General features: G+C 40.5%; 2 protein-coding genes across 3 annotated transcripts in view; one reads left to right on the forward strand and one right to left on the reverse strand.

Moving 5' to 3' along the window:
* The window catches only part of LOC144969956 (uncharacterized), a 263,401-nt gene extending 257,214 nt beyond the window's left edge, over positions 1-6,187 (reverse strand). Inside the window, exon 1 of the mRNA XM_078909054.1 lies at positions 5,830-6,187. The gene's annotated coding sequence lies outside the window, so the exon portion shown is untranslated. The remainder of the gene's footprint in view (positions 1-5,829) is intronic.
* LOC144969955 (inverted formin-2-like) overlaps positions 1-9,525 on the forward strand; it is a 321,818-nt gene that overhangs the window by 120,371 nt on the left and 191,922 nt on the right. The gene's annotated exons all lie outside the window — the stretch shown is intronic.

The raw sequence follows: 9,525 nt of genomic DNA on the forward strand, positions 1-9,525 counted from the left end.
TACTACTAAAACTGCTATTACTACTACTATTACTACTACTACTACTACTACTACTACTACTACTACTACTACTATCACTTCTGCTACTACTACTACTACTACTACTACTACTACTACTACTACTACTACTACTACTACTACTACTTCTACTACTACTACTACTACTACTACTACTACTACTACTACTACTACTACTACTACACCACTACTACTACTACTTCTACTACTACTACTACTACTACTACTACTACTACTACTACTGCACTACTACTACTACTACTACTACTACTACTACTACTACTACTACTACTACTGCTACTACTACTTCCAATATTACAATTAATTCTATTTTGTATTGTTCCCATCCGAAGCCTCTCCATGATCACTCTTTCGTTAGTATTATGTCTTTTATCTACCAGTATTTTCTAGAATATTACCCCGTCTCCTTCACAAACTGACCACCTGCTCTTATTATTCCTTGGGACCCCCCCCCCCCCCCCCCATCCCCCACTAATCCACTCCACTCTAACGTTTCATCCATACTCCAACCACCATTGATTACAGATGATACAAGTTATATTGCATTTTATTTTATTTGTTTTCCACGTTCATTTTTTAAATTGTTACTTGAGCTTTTATATAGCGCAATATCCACTAAACGTGCTCAAAGCGCTTTACAAGGGGCCCCTGGCCAACAGCAACATTTAACATGTAGGACGAGACACGACGCCTGTCCGGCGATATTACAAATTATTGGGACAGAGACAACGCTGTTAACGGCCAGGTACTCATTTTACACTTGAGTACGGTGAGAGAATGTGAGTAAAGAGCCTTCTCCAATGACTCAACTATGCGCCGAGCGAGGCTCGAACCCAGGACTTCCGATCCGAAAGCGAGTGTCATACATAGCCACATAGCCGCATTGTTGTGCTGATGAAGGCAGGGTTTGTACCCGAAACGTCCATTGTCTGTCCTGTTCGTACCCGAAGTCTTTCCATTATCATTCTTTCGTTTCTATAGATAGTATGCAGATGACGTCACTCAGGCCTTTGTTATTGTTTTTGCCATCCGCGTTTGTGAGTTGTTCTCACTAAACTGTATTAACCAGACTACAAAAGTTCATGGTTACACAGAGTTTGTGTGTTGGCCCGTTATACTTCCGGATGGCAATGTTGTGAACTCCTTGGCCAAGCGCATTCTATCTATAGATAGTTCGAAGATGACGTCACTCAGGCCTTTGTTATTGTTTTTGCCATCCGCGTTTGTGAGTTGTTCTCACTAAACTGTATTAACCAGACTATAAAAGTTCATGGTTACACACAGTTTTGTGTGTTGGTCCGTCATACTTCCGGATGGCAATGTTGTGAACTCCTTGGCCAAGCGCATTCTATCTATAGATAGTTCGAAGATGACGTCACTCAGGCCTTTGTTATTGTTTTTGCCATCCGCGTTTGTGAGTTGTTCTCACTAAACTGTATTAACCAGACTATAAAAGTTCATGGTTACACACAGTTTTGTGTGTTGGTCCGTCATACTTCCGGATGGCAATGTTGTGAACTCCTTGGCCAAGCGCATTCTATCTATAGATAGTTCGAAGATGACGTCACTCAGGCCTTTGTTATTGTTTTTGCCATCCGCGTTTGTGAGTTGTTCTCACTAAACTGTATTAACCAGACTATAAAAGTTCATGGTTACACAGTTTTGTGTGTTGGTCCGTCATACTTCCGGATGGCAATGTTGTGAACTCCTTGGCCAAGCGCATTCTATCTATAGATAGTTCGAAGATGACGTCACTCAGGCCTTTGTTATTGTTTTTGCCATCCGCGTTTGTGAGTTGTTCTCACTAAACTGTATTAACCAGACTATAAAAGTTCATGGTTACACACAGTTTTGTGTGTTGGTCCGTCATACTTCCGGATGGCAATGTTGTGAACTCCTTGGCCAAGCGCATTCTATCTATAGATAGTTCGAAGATGACGTCACTCAGGCCTTTGTTATTGTTTTTGCCATCCGCGTTTGTGAGTTGTTCTCACTAAACTGTATTAACCAGACTATAAAAGTTCATGGTTACACAGAGTTTGTGTGTTGGCCCGTTATACTTCGGGATGGCAATGTTGTGAACTCCTTGGCCAAGCGCATTCTATCTATACCCAGACAAGGAACTCGGGATTTCCATGCCTATTCAATGTCAAGTCGGTAAACACAGCATTTTCGTATCGATAGTGTGCGTAGCTATCTTATTGATAGAAGGAACCAATGGTGTGACAAATTAACATAAATGTAAAGTGGGAATTGTATAGATAGAATGCGCTTGGCCAAGGAGTTCACAACATTGCCATCCGGAAGTATAACGAACCTACACACAAACTCTGTGTAACCATGAACTTTTATAGTCTGGTTAATACAGTTTAGTGAGAACATCTCACAAACGTGGATGGCAATAACAAAGGCCTGAGTGACGTCATCTGCATACTATCTATTGACAGCTCATGGTTACTTAGTATCGGAACAATGGCGGACGCCCGTATTAAATATTTCCCCGGCGAGCATAAAAGCGTATCCAGAGGGAAAAAAACCCCATAAATTTGATCATGTTCTGACTTTTACACATTCTGAACACAAGGCATATGAAAAGTTCTAGCCAGCATGAAAAATAAAAAGTAATGATTTTCTTTGTTTAGAACCAAGATGGCCGCCGTTGCCGGGCGGCGTGACATCAGACTATTGAATCCAATTGTGATGGTAGAATGACTTATAAATCAGGAGGAATAATTTTAACAAACACAAAAAAAAGACCCAAAAAAAAAAAAGGTGAGCTTTTATATAGCGGGATATCCACTAATTGTGCTAAAAGCGCTTTACAAGAAGTCCTTAACCAATAGCAACACGTAACGTGTAGAACAAGACGTGTCGCCTGTTAGGAGATATTACAAAATGTTTTTTTTTTCCGACAGAGACAACGCTGTTAACGGCCAGGTACACATTTTACACCCGAGTACGGTGAGAGAATATGCGTAAAGAGCTTTTTCCAAGGACTCAACTATGCAAGGCTCGATCCCAGGACCTTTCGGTCCGAAAGCGAGTGTTATAGATAGAATGCGCTTGGCCAAGGAGTTCACAACATTGCCATCCGGAAGTATAACGGACCAACACACAAACTCTGTGTAACCATGAACTTTTATAGTCTGGTTAATACAGTTTAGTGAGAACAACTCACAAACGCGGATGGCAAAAACAATAACAAAGGCCTGAGTGACGTCATCTGCATACTATCTATAACGGACCAACACACAAAACTGTGTGTATCCATGAACGTTTATAGTCAGGTTAATACAGTTCAGTGAGCATTACTCACAAACGTGGATGGCAAAAAACAATAACAAAGACCTGAGTGACGTCATCTTCGAACTATCTATAGCGACACACATTTTCTACACACGAGCTGTCATCAACACATCAGTCAAACGGTGTCGGTGACATCGCCTCTGCCGTACTTATGATAATATTATGTAAATGAGATGGAAATCAGTGAGATGTCGTGAATACAGGGAAAACTAAAACTTTGGTATGATTTGTTTGGGCCTCTCGGATGCTTCGATTTAACGAGAAACGAAGAGAGTAGAAAAGTGACAGAAGACAATAGAGAAGAAAAACTTCGCGGCGATGATTGGGGTTCGAACCCACGACCTTATTGGTGTGTCAACTCTGCCTGGCCGTGAGAGGGTAGCTCTACACTCGAAGCCATCCAAGCCATTCACCACGCCATAAAAAAGTGGTATCAAGCATCTTGTCTATCTTCCATGTTAATGAATGCTCTCTCTCTCTCTCTCTCTCTCTCTCTCTCTCTCTCTCTCTTTCTTTCTTTGTCTCTCTCTCTCTTTCTCTCTTTCTCTCTTTCTTTCTCTCTCTCTCTCTTTCTCTCTCTCTCTCTTTCTCTCTCTCTCTCTCTCTTTCTCTTTCTTTCTTTCTCTCTCTCTCTCCCTCTCTCTCTCTCCACCTCTCCTTTCTCTCTCTCTCTCTCCTTCCCTCTACACCTCCCTCTCTCTCTCCACCTCTCCCTTTCTCTCTCTCTCTCTCTCTCTCTCCCTCTCCCTCTCCCTTTCTCCCCCCCCCTCTCTCTCTCTCTCTCTCTCTCTCTCTCTCTCTCTCTCTCTCCTATCCGCGCCCACTATCTCAATTTCAATAGTGGTGTGCAGTGTGTATTTTTTTCCTTCAATTCCTTGTTTTGCCAGGATCATTCTCCGGTGTGTGTATTACATCTTTTAGGGTTTAGGGCAAACATAGACACCCTAAAATCGGGACGGCTTTGTTGGGCTGAGAGGGTTAATCAAACAAAAAGCCAACATTCGTTAACTTATAGCCTGACCTTACAGTCCGTTTCACAACCCATTCACTCGCATTGACGTGAATATCACCACAAACATCTGATGATTGGCTCGAACACAAGAAATGTGAGTGACGTTATGCCGATTTCTTTCTATAGATAGTTCAAAGATGACGTCACTCAGGTCTTTGTTATTGTTTTTTGCCATCCGCGCTTATGAGTAATGCTCACTGAACTGTATTAACCAGACTATAAACGTTCATGGATACACACAGTTTTGTGTCCGTTGGTCCGTTATACTTCCGGATGGCAATGTTGTGAGCTTCTAAGCCAAGCGCATTCTATCTATTGGGAAACAATTGGGCGAACAGTACCATACAAAATGTGCTCAAAGTGACCCACTTAGTGAAACGTGTTCACAGCTTTTGAAATATCTAACATCACGATTGGTCATTTTATTTAGCTTGACACACTGGTATGTTTACAACTTTCATAAACAAAGCAGCGTGTTTACATGTATTGTTAAGATATATCCAATCATTGGACAGCAACAAATCATGTGATTGATGACCTGGTTGGACGAAAACATGAATATAGATCGCTCCCATAAGCCCGAACACTACAATTGTTAGTGACGTATAGCCGATGTCTTTCTATTGTGAAACAATTGGATTCAGTAGTCTGACGTCACGCCGCCCGGCAACGGCGGCCATCTTGGTTCTAAACAAAGAAAATCATTACTTTTTATTCTTCAAGCTGGCTGGAACTTTTCATACGTCTTGTGACCAGAATGTGTAAAAGTCAAAACATGATCAAATTTATGTTTTTCCCCCTCTGGATACGCTTTTATGCTCGCCGGAGAAATATTTCATACGGGCGTCCGCCATTGTTCCGATAGTTTAGAGCCAGTGTTGCTAAGTTACCATGCGTCATTAGGAAGGAAGTGACGTAACGACTATTGAATCCTATTAAATAAAAAACGAAGGGTCTGGCATGAGTGAACAACAGTTGGTCGCGCGTTATGTCTTTGTGAAAGGCATTTCTCCTCGTCCAATCGGAGATGGGCGTAAAAATTAGGAGGAAAAATGTATCAAAACCTAACGGGCTGCATGTGTCATCCAAAATATTATTATAGATAGTATGGAGATGACGTCACTCAGGCCTTTGTTATTGTTTTTGCCATCCGCGTTTGTGAGTTGTTCTCACTAAACTGTATTAACCAGACTTTAAAAGTTCGAAATTGGATTATTGTAATGCTCTGTTGTTTGGCGTTTCGCAATACAATCTGAAACGTCTTCAGATTGTCCAAAACAGCGCTGCCAGACTAGTATTTATGAAGCGTAGGTGCGACTCTGCCGGACCTCTACTTCATGACCTGCATTGGCTGCCTGTTGAGAAAAGAATTAAATTCAAAGCTTGTGTTTTAGTGTATCGTTGTCTTGAAGGTACTGCCCCTTCCTACCTTTCAGAACTAATTGAAAGATATTCAAAACCCCGCCCCTTACGTTCGGCCAGTGATTCCACAAAACTAGTTGTCCCTCGAATTCGGAAAAATGCTGGAATGAGATCCTTTTCTCATTTCGGACCCTCTATTTGGAACGCCTTACCGCAGAGCATTCGTGAAAAAGAATCTTTGTCTATTTTTAAACGTTCGCTTAAAACATATTTGTTTCGATTTTAGTAGATGGTATGAGAAGCAAGATAGGTTTGGTTTGTGTTGTGTGTTGTGTTGTGTGTGTGTGTATGTGTGTGTGTGTGTGTGTGTGTGCTTGTGTGTGTGAATGAGTATGTTTCAGCCAAAGTAATTTGTAATTTAAGCGCTTAGAGTCTGGTGTCTCGGAGTTATAGCGCTATATAAGTTTTCAGCATTATTATTTTATTATTATTGCCATCCGGAAGTATAAGGGACCAACATACAAATATGTGTGTATCCATGAACGTTTATAGTCTGGTTAATATATTTCAGAGACTATTACTCATAAACGCGGATGGCAAAAAACAATAACAAAGACATGAGTGGCGTCATCTTCGAACTATCTATATTAATACTATCTATTTTTACTATTTGGAAAAAAAATTGCTGAGCCACGCCACTGAATGCAACTTTGTTGTGACAAAATTCCCCACGGGAAAGAGAATCAACACACCATTACTGTAAACATTTTAAAGACTGAGTCATATTTATTGCAAACGATGAAAACATCAAAGGAATTGGATTCAGTAGTCTGATGTCACGCCGCCCGGCAACGGCGGCCATCTTGGTTCTAAACAAAGAAAATCATTACTTTTTATTCTTCATGCTGGCTAGAACTTTTCATATGCCTTGTGATCAGAATGTGTAAAAGTCAAAACATGATCAAAGTTATGTTTTTTTGTCCTCTGGATACGCTTTTATGATCGCCGGAGAAATATTTCATACCGCCATTGTTCCGATAGTTTAGAGCCAGTGTTACTAAGTTACTGTGCGTCATTAGAAAGGAAGTGACGTTACGACTGTTGAAGAGTATTCGGCATTGTGAGAAAACGGTTTGGTCTATCACTATCGGTATTCAAAATTCGTAATGTCGCTTAAATTATAAGCCTGCGTGCAAAAAATCACGGCATCACATTTCGTAACTTTGGAGGAATTTACGATATTCCGTGCGCACAGGACTTGGAACGGACTATCTTTAGACCTTATATTATGACCACCTTTTTTTAGGTTAGTGCTCCGTCTAGTGAGTTGTCGTTAGTAGTGCTCAATGAAACAATGATCTCATTGGATGAAAGGTTGAATACAACTCACGATTGTTTTCTTTTTTGGCGATGAATTTACGAAGGTATAAAAATCGACTGTTTTTATTACGCCTGAAATTCGTATTATCGATATCACCAATTTTATCCCGGTTTTTATGGTGTGACACGGATATTAGCGATTGCTTGCTACCCTTTAGATAGTAACGATAGTTTATCACAAAGTACTTTAAGTCAGATCTAACAGCAGATGTCCCGTAATCCTAAGAATCTACCTGACACATCGTGCTTCTAAAAGAGTTATCCACCCTTATGTATCCTATTCAATATTAGTACTCCGAAGGAATGGTTACATAATACACACTCCCAAGGACAGCGTGGCTCAGTGGTACAGTCTTTGCTTCGTACCCGAAAGGTACCGAGTTCGATCATAAGCTGTGCTGTGTGGCCTGGAGCAAGTCAGTCACCTCGCCCTATCTCACTTAGCGTCGCTGCATTGCGGTTGACGCCTGGTTATTCCAGTCTTCCCTTGGAACAGATCCTATGGGGATGGATAAAGGTAATTTGTTTTCTTTTTAAAAATTATTTATTATTTATTTAGGAACCAAAAGAGTGGAGGGTTTGACGTCACGACTTTTCTTCCCTGTTAAAGATTTGGAAAATGTGATTTATATATCAAAGTATAAATAGTGTGCGCTTGGCTAAGAAGCTCACAACATTGCCATCCGGAAGTATAACGGACCAATACACAAATCTACGAGTAACCATGAACGTTTATGGTCTGGTGAATACAGTTTAGTGAGAATTATTCATAATCGTGGATGGCAAAAAGCAATAACAATGACCCGAGTGACGTCAACCTCATACTATCTATAGCAGAGAAATATGAAACCATTCGAACATGACGTATTTCTTTTTGTCGAAATTCATTCAAAACACTTTTTCCCGATTATTATTTACATAACTGTTTATTGACTTGGGTTAGTTTTAAGTTTGCACAGAATTCAACTGCAGTGGGTGGGGTTTGTGTGTTTTGAAAACACAGGGATTCAGATCAATGGTAATGTGTATGGACTCCGGTGTTAATGGGGAATTGACATGATCTATAGATAGTTCGAAGATGACGTCACTCAGGTCTTTGTTATTGATTTTTGCCATCCGCGTTTATGAGTAATGCTCACTGAACTGTATTAACCTGACTAAAAACGTTCATGGATACACGCAGTCTTGTGTGTTGATCCGATATACTTCCGGATGGCAATGTTATGAGCTTCTGAGGCAAGCGCATACTACCTTCAGATAGAATGCGCTTGGCCAAGGAGTTAACAACATTGCCATCCGGAAGAATAACGGACCAACACACAAACTCTGTGTAACCATGAACTTTTATAGTCTAGTTGATACAGTTTCGTGAGAACAACTCACAAACGCGGATGGCAAAAACAATAACAAAGGCCTGAGTGACGTCATCTGCATACTATCTACTCACAAACGCGGATGGCATAGATAGTATGCAGATGACGTCACTTAGGCCTTTGTTATTGTTTTTGCCATCCGCGTTTGTGAGTTGTTCTCACTAAACAGTATTAACCAGACTATAAAAGTTCATGGTTACACAGAGTTTGTGTGTTGGTCCGTTATACTTCCGGATGGCAATGTTGTGAACTCCTTGGCCAAGCGCATTCTATCTATAGACTCCGGTGTTAACGGGGAATGGGCATGATCTATATTCACTTTCCATGTGCTCGAGGTCATTGGTCACATTGCAAAATGTGCTCAAAGTGACCCTCATAGTGAAAAGTGTTCACAGCTTTTGAACTATCTAACATCACGATTGGTCATTTTGTTCAGCTTGACACATGGGTATGTTTACAACTTTCATAAACAAAGCAGCGTGTTAACATTTAAAAAATATCCAATCGTTGGACAGCAACGAATCATGTGATTGATGACTCAGTTGGACGAAAACATGACTATAAAGATCGTTCCCATTGACAACACAAATATGGTCTTTTGATGTGTGTAGAATTTAAAATGCGCTGGGAGTGGTTTGTCTGTATGTGTGTATGTAAAATGCGCTGGGAGTGGTTTGTCTGTATGTGTGTATGTGTGTTTGTATGTTTATGTGTGTTTGTGTGTTTAAAGAGATTTCACCGGCACGAAACCTGCTACTTTTTTTTCATTGAATTTTGATCTTCATTAAAAAAACCTCCTCCTCCTCCTCCTCCTCCTTCTTCGTCTTCGTCTTCTTCATCTTCTTCTTCATCTTCTTCTTCTTCTTCTTCTTCTTCTTCTTCTTCTTCTTCTTCTTCTTCTTCTTCTTCTTCTTCTTCTTCTTCATCTCCGTCTTTTCCTTCTACTTCCACTTCTTTTTCTTCTTCTTCTTCTTCTTCTTCTTCTTCTTCTTCTTCTTCTTCTTCTTCTTCTTCTTCTTCTTCTTCTTCTTCTTCTTCTTCTTCTTCTTCTTC

The sequence above is a fragment of the Berghia stephanieae genome, chromosome 4, assembly GCF_034508935.2.
Source record: "Berghia stephanieae isolate SIO BIC M18660-M18661 chromosome 4, UCSD_Bste_1.3, whole genome shotgun sequence".
In the NCBI taxonomy this organism is placed as follows: domain Eukaryota; kingdom Metazoa; phylum Mollusca; class Gastropoda; order Nudibranchia; family Aeolidiidae; genus Berghia; species Berghia stephanieae.